We start from the raw sequence: 15023 nt of genomic DNA, 5'->3' as shown, positions 1-15023 counted from the left end.
ACGTGGCTGCATTGGCCAGGATTCATGTTCCAGGCGCGGACATCCAACGTGGGTTGGCACTGACTTGTGTTGGTGAGGGACGCCCCCGAGGTGGACATGGGCACTTTCCTACATTCCTCATTCAGACATGCTGCTGCATTTGTCTGCATACTCCAACACTACGCACTGCTAGGCGTGAGACAAACGTGTACACATCCCATATGCAGTGGTCCTTGGTCGTAGTTGGCATGCGTGATATGGCCTTCACACGTACTCCCACCCCACCCAAGGCCTGCACCCGTTGCACACAGACACTGCTCTTTGCACCGAGCTGTGCCATTTCATCCACGGACTGTCTCAGGGCAAGTCAGTGCCGCTTCAAGCAGAGCCACTGACGCAATAGCAGACCATCCCAGACACATGGTCTACTCCAGTCACATGGAGCTGTACCGTGCACGTCTGCTGCATGTACTGGGGGCACTGCCGTTCAGTTACCGGCTGAGCTTCCGCCTTGCGCACATCACCTGCGTGCAGCCTGTGTTGCATTGTCGCTCGTGCATATTTGAGTGGTCCATGGATGTCTGTCTCTCCAACGTAACAGTAGCTGACCCGGATTTCGACGTGTGTGTGCGCCCCCTGTTGGTCCATGACCAGGAGTGTCACCAGGATGACCGCTTATGGCATGCATGGATGTTTGGTATTCAGGCTGGAAACTGGACCTGGGAGATTTCAGGAGTCGTCGTGTGCAGTGAGCACATTGAGCCACTACCCGATTGGGCTTTGGTGCACATTGGGTCCAGTCGTTGGAGTCAGCACATCTGTCTGGGTCAGCTGATGGATTATGTTGACGACATGTCAGATGTGGTGGACGACGTTCGCTCACTGGAGATGTTGGCCTACGCAGCTGCAGTCGTGTTCATGGACGAGTGACAGGGTATCTTGCAGCCACAACTGGATGTGAGCCATTGCATTTGTCATGACACATGGTTGCATGTTGTGGATATGGTCACATGTCCTGAGACGACAGTGGACATGGCCAGGATTCATGTTCCAGGCGCGGACATCAAAGGTGGGTTGGCACTGACTTGTGTTGGTGAGGGACTCCCCCGAGGTGGACATGGGCGCTTTCCTACATTCCTCATTCAGGCATGCTGCTGCATTTGTCTGCATATCGTGACACTTCTCTTGGCTGTACTTACTCGCACTTGTTGTGAAAGTTTCCGCACTTTCACTTGTCTCCAACTGTTTTGTGTCTTGATTTGTAAGCCAATGTGTGTGTCATGGACTCTCTGGCTCCCTGCCATCAGTGCATTGCTACCCCATCAGGACTGTGTGTTTGTACGTGTGCATTGTCATGTCACTGTTTCGTGCTTTGCCAGATGCATGTGGCCTTTTACCGGCCACAGGCGGGTGCACTTGTTTCCTGTGTTTGGTTGTGCACAAGTTGGTGCTTGTACCACATTGTGTTGGATGTTGTGGTGCTCTGCTTCCTATGTGTGTGTGTTGCATTGTGTGTGAGATGTCCCTTCAGCTCTGATTTGGCTCACTCTTCTCCCTTTCAGGCAGTGTTGTCTTCACTACTGTGCTTGTTCAGTGGTGTGACATTGCCGGGCTTTGTGACTTGTGCTCCTGGTTGGTGTTGTTACTCTTGGGCATGGTTTGTCTGCAGTTGTGCTGTGCTTAGTTGTGCATATGTGCCATTATGCCCATCTCCCCCTGTCCCCCAGTCCCTGCTGGTTCCTCTCCCTGTTGCTGTTATGTCTGTTGTTTGGTGCAGTTGTCGGTGCCAAAGTCCTGCCACCATCCCCTGACTGAAGTAGTGGAGACCATCTCCTCCATGTCATCCAGCTCCTGGTGTGGCGCGGGACTCCCACCTCCGGTGTGCAGTGCTGCCTTCTTGTTGTTGGCCTGTTTCTGCTTGTTTGTGCCTTTCGCATCATTGTAGGAGTTCTGGTTTTCTGACATTGCCCTCCTTCACTCTCAGGCTGCATTCATCTTGTCCAAGTTGGCTTGCCATGTACAATGTTTTGTTGCCAATGTGTTTGGTGAGGTTGTCTGCTCGGGTTGCCTCCATTGTGGTTGGCTGTTGTTTTCTGTTTGGTCTGTCTTGCTTTTTCAGGCTTTTGTTGTGCTTATTACCACCTGCCGTGTGTTTTTATCTCCGTCGGAGTGGTTGTATCGCGGACATTAGCGGCGTTTTCGGTGGACTATCGCATTCTACCGCCGTGTTGTGAATTCCACGTTAACACAGGGTTATCTTCCCACAATGGGCTCTATGTGTAAAGTTGCGTTAGCACTTTTGGTGATGTTTAGCACACGTTCTTGTGAATATACCCCTTAGTGTTTCCTTTCTTGTAGAGTTTAGATCTCTTTTGTGGTATGTTTATTGTGCAATGTTATGCCTTTAATGTCTTTGTAGGCTGTAAGCTCAGTGTTTCATTCTACAAGAGCATGGTTGGACGTCCAGAAAGAAATGAGTGGACAAACAGGATGGTTAGGACTTGTTTTCTGGCGATTAGCTGTTCAGATAAATAAAGACATTACAGAGCAGGTAACAGAGAAAGTGTCGGAGTAAGTTACACCTCTCTACCAAAATGAAAGAAAATATTAGTCACTCCCTCTCCAAGCAGGTACATATTCCACTGTCTCTGTTCATGATGCTGAGGCATAAAAAGCACTCATGTTTCTTTGTAACAGATTCGTTTTTTCCTACATTGCAGCAAGGGCAGATGTGTTGCCTTTGGAAATCTATGACGCACTTCCAGCGCTTGTTTCTCGTTCCCCTTTGCTATACTTGCGTCAGCTTCTGAACCCCTGCTCTGCAGTTTCATTGGTAATAGAAATGAAGTACAGGTGCTGGGGTCAGTGAAACCATCAAAAAGAGTCTCATTTCAAGAGTTAACATCCTTCCTCTGCTCGCAAACACCACACATTAAACAAAGCACATTTCCCAGCTCCTCTCCCCCCCTTCTATGGCCACTTTCATCTTGCAAAAGTGATACTGTCCATGAAAGAGGAGAAACAAATCGCCAATGAATTTAAATGAAGTGCACATCGAAAATAAAACACTGTGGGCCCGATTCACAGAACTAACTTAAGACAAAATCCAAACTTACTACCATTTTGGTATTCACAGAAGGCACTTACTCATTTTGGTATTCACAGAAGACACTTACTCACTTCGGTATTCACAGAAGTTAGAAGTCCTAACTTTAGGACTCCTAAATACCTTCTGTGAATACCGAAAGTCTTAAAGTTAGGATTTTTCTCAGTTTAGGAGTCCTAAAGTTAGGACTCCCAACTTTACTACTACTAAACTGAGAAAAATCCTAATTTTAAGGCTTTTGGTATTCACAGAAGCCATTTAGGAGTCCTAAAGTTAGGAGTCCTCACTTTACTACTACTAAATTGAGAAAAATCCTAATTTTAAGACTTTCGGTATTCACAGAAGGCATTTAGGAGTCCTAACGTTAGGAGTCCTAACTATACTACTACTAAACTGAGAAAAATCCAAATTTTAAGACTTTCGGTATTCACAGAAGGCATTTAGGAGTCCTAAAGTTAGGACTCCTAACTTCTGTGAATACCGAAATGAGTAAGTGCCTTCTGTGAATACCAAAATGAGTAAGTGCCTTCTGTGAATACCAAAATGGTAGTAAGTTTAGGATTTTGTCTTAAGTTAGTTCTGTGAATCGGGCCCTGTGTCTCGTACTGTGCGTTAACAGTGCATGTTTCCGCTCTATTAATGCAGAGGCACTAACTGTGACGGCCAAGCAACAACTAAAAAAAAAAAAGAAGGACTCGAAAAACACCAGATAAAGAATGAAAGAGGAAGGAAACTGTACTTGGACAGTGCTCCTCTGCCTCCAATGGAAGTGAGGTCTCGGATGCGTGAACCAATTAGGAGGCAGCAAAGAAAACAATGCTGGAGTCAACCTATGGTAAGCAGCAGGTGGGACAAAGTCCTTTTAATCAAGACACCAGACCTTGCAAACAGTGCATGCGTGCTGCTTAAGCAAGACCTTAAATATAGGTCAAATAATGTTGTGCATAATGCAGTGTAAGCAATCAGCAATAGCACTGAATAGTTGGGGCCCTTGGGTCAGGTGAATGGTGGGCACTCGTAAAAAAATAATATGTAGAGGGATGAAAAGCTTATCTGCCTGAGGGGTGGAGTAAAAGTCAGTAATACTTCAGTCTTGCCATAGGCCTACCTACTTTTCAAAGGCACTGGACTGTTTTGGAAATCTCACAATTGGCAGTCTATCTCCAAAGCCAGGGATAATGATTCCATCGAACTAGTGCCAGTTATGTCTTGTTCTTGGCCTCAAGAGAGAGTTGGTGATCAACTTAGGGAAAATTAAAAACACACTTCCAATAGTCAAAGATTGGAGGAAAGCAAATTCAAAATTCAAGTCAGAAAATGAAGCAAACTATGTAAGGCGAGGAAAATGTGCATGCTACTGGAGTTCAGCTGCCAGTTATCACAGGAAGTTAATCGGCTTTTGGCATGGAATAAATATGTTCAACTCGGTGACCTCAAGTGGGCGGGACTCCCGAGATATTGTGAGACTGAGGCGGATTCCAAATTGGGCTTTGCCTGCATATTCTATATACTGCGTAAAGACAACCAAAAAAATAATAGGCATGGTAAAACCGGTTATAAAATAGCACAGCCCAATTTAATTATGGGAGTTAAATTCTATTCTTAGTTCTTTTTATTGGCACAGAAAAGTGAATTCAGTGTTGTGTCAGTACCTGCTGTGTGTCAATCAATAACAAAGTACAACGACAAATGACAGCCACACTCCCTATTGAAAGTTGTTGCATTAAACTTCTGTTGAGCCAACACTTGATGATAGGGAAGTGGCTATTTATCTGGCCGCCAACCAAATAGTACATTGTTTGGAAGCTATTTAGCCAACCACCAGATGCATAGTGAATTGCCCCTGCTATTTACCAGCCCATCTGGCTAAATAGTAGAGATTGTTTACTATTTGGCAGGCCTCCTTGCAGATATCAGAGCAACAGCACTATTTACCCAGAGGGTATGATAAATACTAGAGTACATTATGTCCTATTTTGCTGGCGGCCATGCGAATAGCAAGAAAAAGTCATTATTTCCCAGCTGTGGTTGAAATGTAAATAGCAAACAAACACTACTAATGACCCAGCTTGTGGCTAAATAGTAGACATTATCTATTATGTGTCCAGCTGGCATGAAAATTGACAAGAATCTTCACTATTTACCCGGCTACCGGCAAAATGGCAGACAATTATGTACAATTTCCCCAGCAGCCATGTAAATAGCAAATTAACTTTACCCCACTGCTGACTAAATAGCAGAAATGATGTCCTGTTTGGCCAGCAGCCGTACAAATTGCACTGAAATTTAATTAAAATTAAAAAGCAGCAGACACTATCTACTATTTGAACCCTGATTAGGCAAATAGCAGAGAAACATTACTATTTACCAAGCTGCTGTCTAATCAGCTGAAATGAATAATCCTAAAACATACTTCAACAGACACTTGCCACTAGAAATGCAAAGAGTGAACACAATTAGCATCTGTCTCCGTATGCAAGTTAGTGCTAAAACTCTCCCAAATGCAATTTGTATCCAAACAGCACTGTCTAAAGGTCCCAATAGCCATTGAAGCGAACATTTGACTTTTTGCAAGTTACCTTGGCAGCCATGGTACAGAATGCCACTCAAATGTACCAAGGAATAAGACAAAGCGACTAGGAAGCCCCATTATGGAGCTGTCACTTACTCCACCAATGCTTCTGCTCTTTTACATGTATCTGATGAGGTTGCAAATAATCATTAGATCCTTTTCAGGGATAGGTGAAGCTGTTTCCTTTTGTAGAGCTATGTACTCACTTTTACTCACAAAGCCATGAATGCACCAGGGACAGATGTAGCATTACCAAAAGGCTCCCTGTTATGAACACCTATTTTTCTGTTCCGAGTTTTCATTCAACAAATCTGTGCATTATGTAATTTGCAAATTCTGGTTTAGTTCAATTAAACAAATAAGGCTAAAACACCTGAACACAAGGAATTGTAAAAGCAAAGTCTAGTACTGGAAAAGTTGTATTCCAGTGACATGATGCCATCTGATAACCCTAGCAATATTGGATCCACAGTGATCTTTTTAAATTAGAACCAGTTGCATATGACCCCTTCACTCAGTATCATAGATTGGCTGAATTCCAATCTGAAGGCAGCATGAATAAAAACCATACATATAAAAAAAAAAAAGCATCTAGGTATCTGGCCAAATGTCAGTCAATTTTTGTCATATGTTTTTCTAGCAACGTTTGGGGAGTAAATATTGTTTGAACAAAATGACTGCGCAGTTGGTAATTACATTATCATTTAAGCCCAATTAATGGAGAAACAAGCTTCAAGGACAGTGGATAAAGAATATATCATGGACCTCTCCTGGGCTCAGGAGTGGTCCATGAAACCACTTTTAGCGACCATAATCCCAGAGATTGGGCTAGGAATTGACGTAGATCCAGATGTAACTCCTGTACTGATGTAACTTCTGACCCAGGCCTGACTGGTTTAACCACAAAGGACAGGGGTCTGAGGGTTAAGTGCCGTAAGCGCTCAAAGGCCAAAGTGAACAAGCATGTGGTTTCACGGCACCAATCCGGGCTGGTTCAACAAGTCATACCGGTTGGCGAGCAACTATTTGCGAGACGTTCTAAACACCTTACCTCACAACCAAGACAATATTAAGGAGGCTAGGGGGGCTTATAAATTTGTCCTAGCGAAGAGGAAGGTGGAGCTTACAGAACCTTCATGGGATCAGGTAGTTACAAATTGTGCCTCTAGAGACTCTAGGGTTTTTTCCGTGGTGGTTAATGGTAGGCAGCTCAATGTGGCTGTACAAGATGATATAGGCTCCTCCATCCCTCCAGCCACTTGGGTTACACACTATCAAAAGGTCTATGCGTTGGATAAAGACCTTCTTTTTAATAGGGGGGATGTGGATAATTTGTACCCTTTGGAGATCAGGTTTAAGTTTGACGAGGTTTACAAGGCTATCATGGGCAGTCCGTCCAATAAAGTACTTGGGCCAGACGGAATCCTCATGGACCTTTACAAGAATGAACCTCATGTTTGGGCATCAGTGTTGGTTAATGTACTCAACGCTGAAACACAACTTGGCTTTCTGCTTATCTGGAAAACAGCTACTATAATCCCTGAATTTAAAGAAGGGGAATCGGTCGGACCCTACCTGCAACAGACCAATTTCCCTATTATGTTCAGTGGTAAAGGTAGAAGGGCCTATTGTTCTCCAGCGTGTGGAAGTTTGGGCTAAAGGCATCTTTTTCCCCGTCTAATATGGATTCAGGGAAGGGATGGGCACCATTGAACAATGCTTGAACCTCAACCTTATCATAGGGAAGTATGTTGTAGCAAAGCAGGGATCTCTTTTCCTTGCATTTATGGATCTTAGCAGCGCCTTCGATTGGGTGAATAGGTCCAAGCTCTGGGATATCCTTGGGGCGCTGGGGCTGCCTGTCGACCTGGTTATTTTACTCAGAGCCCTGCACACAGACGTAAATGCTTGTGTTAGATATGGCATTGAGGGGGAAACCACTGAACCTTTAGGCCTACCACGAGGGGTCAGGCAGGGATGCGTGCTGGCCCCACTACTGTTCTTATTATATATTAACAGCCTATATGCATGTCTGAGTGCAACTGGAGTTGATCTGCCAAGGGTAAAGACAAGTAGGGTCCCGTCCTTGTTATACGCCGATGATGTCGTACTGATTGCCCAAATGGCTAACGGGCTAAAACTCCTGGTGGATCTGTTTGTGAAGTTCATGGACGACCTGGACCTAGACACTAACATTTCCAAGATGTACTATATAGCTTGTGGGAGGAGGACAGCTAATACGAGGCCCATTGTCATCAAAGGGCAACACCTTATTAGGGTTTTCATGTTCCCCTATCTGGGGATCTCTTTTGACTACCAGAATGACTGGCTCCCCTGCATATCTAGCCGCTGTTCTAAATTCACCCAAGCCTACTGTGCCATATTTAGATTTTCAATGTCAGTAGGCAACAAGCCTGTGCTGCCCCTGGTACAATTTTTTTTATGAAGTGTCTCCCAGTCCTGACTATGGAGCTGCTATTTGGGGGTACCGTAAGTGTAAAGGAATCCAGCTGGACGAGGAACGATTTTGTAGGAAGCTCTTGGGGGTGAGCCCAAACAGCTCCTCATTTGTCAATCACGAGGAATTGGGCCTAAACTACATGGAGGACGAGGTTAACCCCTTCCCCGCTCATGACGGAACCACTCCGTCATGAGCCACGGTTGCGCTGTGCTCATGACGGAGTGGTTCCGTCATGCTGCGGCCGCTGGCCACCGCTCCGCCCACGCGGCGCTAATTCCCCGCCTGTGCGGGCGATTAGTGCAGTAGGCGGAGACGTGACGGAACCACTCCGTCATGAGCACAGCTCAACCGTGGCTCGTGACGGAGCGGTTCCGTCACGAGCACAGCGCCACCGCGCTGCCCCCAAACCCCCCCCCCAGCACCGCGGCGGAATTCCTGCCGTGGCAAAGGGGTTAAACTGGCTCCACTGTTATTATTATGGATCTCTGTTTGGGCTAATGAGAGCTTGTGGTTTAACAGGGCTGTGATTGAGGACTGCATGGATTGCACCAAAGGGCTTAAGATACCGTGGATTAATTATATAAAATCGGTTGCCCACTCCCTCGATTGCACGAACATCTTTGATAAGCCACATCTCATCAGAGCTTTAATAGAAACATTTCTTAATAAAGCCAATGAGGAAAGGGAAGCTCGGGTGGTGACGAAAGACTCCACTAGATCTTTCCTGTTGTTGAAACTGTTAGTGGCCCTGAAAATTATCTCGCGACAGTTAAGCACCCCACGGATAGATCATTACTTACCAAATTTCGCTTGGGTACTATCCATACAATGATTTGCTTCCCGCCGGCCAACTTGATCCTCACGCTCTTTTAATTTGCCCTTGTAACAACCGTTCCCCGAGACCCCAATACATCTGGTCTTATTTTGTACATACTATGAGTTGTTCCCTAGAAGATATTTATTACCACCTTTAAAAGCGAAGGGCTTCATCCAACATCCCCCTGCCTTTTTATTTTTACAACTTTTACAGGATCAGGTGGTGATGACGGCAGTCATAGGCTATATAAAAGGTGCCCTGTTTTTGAATAAAATACTGTGTGCTTAGTAATAATAATACACATGCTAAGCCGGGGTCCTGGTTTTAATAGTATTTTATGAGTCTATGTATATTTTAAATTGGATGAATTGAACCAGTATGTGCCTAAAAAAGGTTTTAAATGTCTTTTGTAATAAGTACCATTGTGTTCCCTTTTTTTCTTTTTCTTTTTTTAACACACGACTTTTATCTTTTATGATTATTGAGTAAATCGAAATAAAGATTATTTACTACTTAAGAATATATCCTGCGTAATCTGATTTCCAAATATGTGATTCTCAAAAGGCAGCCTCTATACATTGCCATTATAGGCCTGTTGACACAGTTGATGTTCCAGACTTGTGAGTATTAATTATCCTCTCATTAAACACGTTATTGTTCTTTAATAAATACTGTAGAGCTGATTTCATGCAGTCGGTTTCAGACCACAGAGTCAACATATATAAACATGTAGGTGTGTTTAGTTTTAGCCTTGGTATCTTGTATGTTTTGTGCATGTCAATAAGATAAATATTGTGTTTCAGTAAGCCACTTAAGATGTCCCTTAGACCAACAGTGAAACGATTCTTCCATCTCAATTCTGGTGCTGTGGTTGTTGTGGTATTCCCAAACAACCTAGTGGGGAAACGTACAGGAACATTTGTTCTCAGAATAATCATCATGAGAGGGTAAGGTTGAGGTGGTATAGGAATTATGCTATTTAATTGATTATTTCATTGTCCTCTCAAGATCAGAAAACATTTATTGTGATGACAGTCCTGTGCATAGCTTGCAAATACTATATCATCCTACCCAATTAGTTATTACAGCTATTCCTATATTTCCCCTGGGTGAACTAGACAAGCGAAGGTGTCCTCTGGAAGTGCGAAACTGTTTTCCTTTTCTGACTGGGGGTTATCTCAGGACTGTAGCACCCCAAATTGTACCCATTCTGGGTGTGATTGGCTACTGGCCCTTCAACCCAGGCTACCCGGTAACTTGTCCTAGTAGCAGGAGATTAATATAGTGCATGGGCACAAGACGTTTCACCTGTTTGACTGTGGCGAGAAAAGCACAGAACAAAAGAGACGGATAGAGATATTTTATTTGTTGACTTTATTACAAATATTGTGGGGAATAAGACAATGAGAATAACCAGAGACTTTTTGTTACCTCCATTCTTGTGTCCTTTGATTCAATCATTTTACCGTCTCACATTGACACTGATTTTCCACAAAAGGGATGTGGATCCAATGTCTTATGTTACACAACCAGCTTGGGGTGGTTGTCTTTGAAATTTAATTTTCTGGCTGGTGGCTTTCACAGCAGGTAGAAGTAGTGTTGGCTCCATACAGGAGTATCAAAAACATGGATACAACAAAGCATAAGATCTCTGCACCTGACTGCCATCATCTTTCCCAAAGCAGTAATCAGGGCATACGAAAAGAGAGAGCCTTCTTAGAAACATCCTTGCCTTTAGTAACATAAACAGATGGCTCATTTCACACCAATACCATCTGCCAAATAGCAATGCTCAGTAAGAACTAATCAGCAGTCCTGTACTAACAAGGAACTCATTTGATATCAAAGTAGATGTATCTCCAACTTCACTAACTTCAGTGTCTGGGACTCCATCCTCCAGCCATAGTAATACAGTCAGTACACATCCACTGTCTGAGAAAGTTATATCCATCCTCCATCTTGTGCCCGGCTAAAACAAGGGCCAACCAAAATGTAATCCACAGGTCTCAGCACTCAGACTCTCATCACATTTACAGTCATACAACTAACCAAGGGCTACACAGCCACCACCACACATCCACACACGCAACACATACATTGAATGTCAACGCAATGGTCTTAGAGTCACACAAAGGTAGAACTTTATGTGAGAGAGGCCAGTAGACTGCACTCTCCCTTAACACATAAAAAGATCTAGTCAAGACTAATAAGTCACAAAACACAAATGGCACCACCCCTTGCTGGGTCTACAGCCAGTAAGCCAGTGCCCCTAACTCTTGGAATCCGCTTGCCGATCCACACTGGCTTTCAGGATCCTTCAGCCCCTCCCCTTTTGCCAGTACTAAAAGCTTATCTGGCTCATCCATTTCTCTCTAAAATAGATTTTAGAGCCCTATTCTGACCTTCAGAGATTGTCAGATTATTCTGCAAGAACTCAGTTCAGTTCAATGTTTCATCCATAAGAACCCATAGGCTACTATTTACAAAAGCTGATAAGTAAGGCTGGCATAAACTCCGCTTCGCTGGTAGAGTTCACAGAGTTTTTGTCACTCCACCCTCCGCTTGGAGTGCAAAGTTTGGCAAAAACTGCGCCTCCGCAGGATAGTGGAGTTTACCGGTGCCATGCAGGCCACTATCACCCTTCACAACAAGACAGACACCAGAAGTGCTTCTGTTCAGGGTGAATCAAACACACACAGCCACAAGCGGCACAGATCAACTCGCTGTGTCTTAGCTGGTAGCATCAAACAATGCTGCAGCTCTATGCAGAGGAGCTGCAACTGCTCTCGGACAGCAAATGCTATTGGCAGGCAACCAGAAGCAGAACCTGCACAACCAGCACTGCCACCACCGGCAGCGCCCAGGGTCAGTCCTCCACTGTGGGATGAACACCTCCACAGTATGTGCACTTTTAAATTAACAAGCTAGGAGCTTTTCTATTTTCTGTCCCAACCACACCTGAAGCTACTGTTACTCCGCCCGCTCGCAGAACTCTGCGTAGAGTAGCAGAGTTTCTGGGTCACTCCGCTGAGTTCCGTGTAGCGGCACTCCGCGAACTCCACCCAGTGTTAATGATAAGTTCTGTCAATGTAAGTGTTTCAATAAGCTACTCTATCAGCACAACAGCCTTTCAGCTGGCTCTCAAAACCTCAGGCATCTTCTTTTTGTCAGGTATGCACAGCCTCCATACCAATTCTAAGACCTCTACCTACATTGTTACATTTCAAAGCCATCTATTACAACCTTCTAAAGCCCACAACTGATTCGCTGAACCTATTTTAGACCATCCTTGGCTAACCCTCACAACCAGTTAGACAGTCCATCATCCCCCTTGCTGCATTTGGCACTCAGACCTTCCTCCAGCACTCTGTCAGCCTTCACATTGCCCTCTTTCACTTTCCCCTTTCTCCTTCGACCATCCTTAGCAGATTCTAAAGAGTCAGTTCACCACTTTGGTAGGCATCAAAGACCACTGAGCTTACTGGTTGCCCCTCGATAATCACAGCACCCGTTTTATGGCTCCCACAGTCCCGTTTAGCTTTTGGATTTTTTTTCTATTGCCCCTATAGCCCACCTGACACTACCAGACCACTTTTGTGTGATGACTGCTGTTCTTACTGCCCTTCTAATCCTTGATTTAGCCTTAAAACCCCACCATACATTCTTCTGACAGCCTAGAGTTTTTGCAGACTACCAGTCTTTTTACTTAGGGCTTCTTTGCTGTTCTTCCAAACTCTTCCGCTGCATTCACACCTCCGCCACGCTTCAACTTGCCCTTAGTGCTTCACGGACCACTTATCTGGTGTTGGAGCAACCACAGCTGGCCTGGGTTTTCTATGCTAATGCAGCTGGCTATATGAGCCCTTTGTTACTCAGAGTCCCATTCTGCCGGCCATCTGATCCCGTCGGTATGCAGCATCCCGACCCTATTCTCTGCTCACCAGTGCCTTCTTCTGATCATGAGTTCCACTTTGCTGGTTTCGACAGCCCATTGACCTCCCCTTTATAAGCCATTGCCCATTTTTGCTGACTTCAGCCCTCAGAGCTTCTCCAACCCTATCTGCTATCCTTCACAGTCCACTGCCTTTTTACCCATCCACCTATAGACCCTTCTGCCAAGTTTTCAGCCCCGCTCCTTTTGATTCAACCTTAGGCCACTGTACCAGCATCAGACACCAGTTGCTGTCACTGACATCACAAAGTTGTATGCTGTAATTTTTCTTAATACAAGGCCTCCTAGAATCACACAGGCATCCTCCTCCTGGCCCTTAAAGGCCGGTCTTGGTTCTCCTCCTGGTCCTGTTCCAAGCCCTCCTTATCTAGGTTGGTCTGGTCCTCCCCTGGCACTGCTCCCCCTAGCTCTTGTCGCTCTTTTACTGGTTTCCTGAAGTTGCTACTACTAGTTCTATTCCTTCCTCACACTTCCAGATCCTGACCCTTGCTTGTTATTGGTCTTTTCTTGTCTCCCTGGCCTTGGTGCCCTCTGCTGTCCTGGTCCTAGTGCTGCTGGTCTGCTATTTATGGACTCTTCTTGTCCTCATCTTTCTGAGTCTGGTTTGGGTTGTCCTGATACTCCAGGCCCTTATCCCTATCCTGATTTTCCACATTATACCATGTACTCATTATTAGGTCCTTTTGGGCTTGGTCATTTTGGTTCTGTTAAGTTTGCTTTTGTTCCTCCTTGCTCTGGTTGTCCTGGTCTTCCTGTTTATCATCAACCTGCACATCCTACAACAGGTCCTGGTACTAATACTGCACTTGGTACTCCAGGTCCTAGTTTTTTTCGTTCTAGTACTCCTGGTCTGCCTAGCCTTGTTCCTGGTGCCACTTAGAATGACCCTAATTCTCCACTATATCCTCCCCACTCATGTCCATAGTCCAAATAGCCTTAGTGTAACTGATCCTGATCACCGCAGTCTTCCTGGCCCTCCTCCATCTGGTCTTGATACTCCTGCACCTAGAACTTCATTTCCTACTGCTCCTTTTCATCCTGATTCAGCACTAACATATTCTGTTAGTCCTGATCTCCTTCATTCTGGTCATCCTGTTCCTCCACCTAGCCCTAGCCACCTGCTTGGTCCTCCTAGCTCCTACAATCTGGGTCCACCTTGCTCTTGTCCTCCTTTTCCTCCTCACTCTGATCTTTCTCGTTCTCATAGGACAGGTCTTGATTCTTATGGGGGTCTATGCATTGATCTTCCTAGTCCCCTTGGTTGTGGTCTCACTGGTCCTATTTGCCTGGTCCTTGTGGAGTTCTCCTTCTCGTACGAGAACACAAATAAAACAGGTAAGTGCTTCAAAGTTGAAGGACCCAAAGTTTGTACTAAGTTTAGGTTCTCCTAAGCCGGTCATTTTGGTCCTGTTCCCTTGATCTTCCTGGCTCTGGCTGTCCTGGTCCCCCTGACCTCCTCACCCTTGTCCTGCTACCCCAGGGTTTGGTCTTTTTGCTTCATGTGGTACTCTGGGCCTTGATCCTAAGGTCTTGCCCCTCATAACTCATGTAGCTGTGTTCTTGGTCCTCTTGGTCTAGTCCTCCTTGCTGTGCTCCAGGTCCTCTCAGTAATTCTGATCCAGGCCCTCCTCATCTTCCATGTGTATTCTGATCTCCTGGTCCTACTGGTCAGAGTCCTCATTTTCCTGATCTTCCTAGTCCTCTCTGGAGCAGTCTGGTCCTCCTGTTTCTTGTTCTCTAGATGTTACACCTATTTGTCATGGCCTTCTTTTATCTGCTCCTCCTGGACCAGGAAATTCTGTTCCCCATCCTCCTGGCCATTCAGCTCCAAACCCTATGGCCTGGTTTTTCTCTCTGTGGTCATCCTGGTTCTGAGCCTCCTTTTCCTCCTTACCTTGGTCTTCCTGATCCTCATACACAAAGCACTGGTCCTCATTACCCTGATCTTGCAGGTCTCCTTTGTCCATGTCCCTTTGGCCCTCTGTGTGCTAGTCATCTTGGAGCTTATTTCTCTGGTTTTGGTTGCTTAGATCCCTGGTCTGATCCTCCTGGGCCTCTAAGATCTGATCCTCCCATCCTTCGTTGTCATAGTCCTTATCCTTTTTGTGATACTGTACACTGTGGACATAAACCTCT

The 15023-nt window shown here is 45.2% G+C and overlaps 1 long non-coding RNA gene across 1 annotated transcript in view; it reads left to right on the top strand.

Moving 5' to 3' along the window:
- The window catches only part of LOC146810130 (uncharacterized), a 96392-nt gene that overhangs the window by 54798 nt on the left and 26571 nt on the right, over positions 1-15023 (top strand). The gene's annotated exons all lie outside the window — the stretch shown is intronic.

This window comes from Triturus cristatus, chromosome 7, assembly GCF_964204655.1.
Source record: "Triturus cristatus chromosome 7, aTriCri1.1, whole genome shotgun sequence".
NCBI classification, from domain to species: domain Eukaryota; kingdom Metazoa; phylum Chordata; class Amphibia; order Caudata; family Salamandridae; genus Triturus; species Triturus cristatus.
The sequence above is the reverse complement of the archived record's forward strand: the minus strand, read 5'-3'. Positions and strand labels throughout refer to the sequence as shown.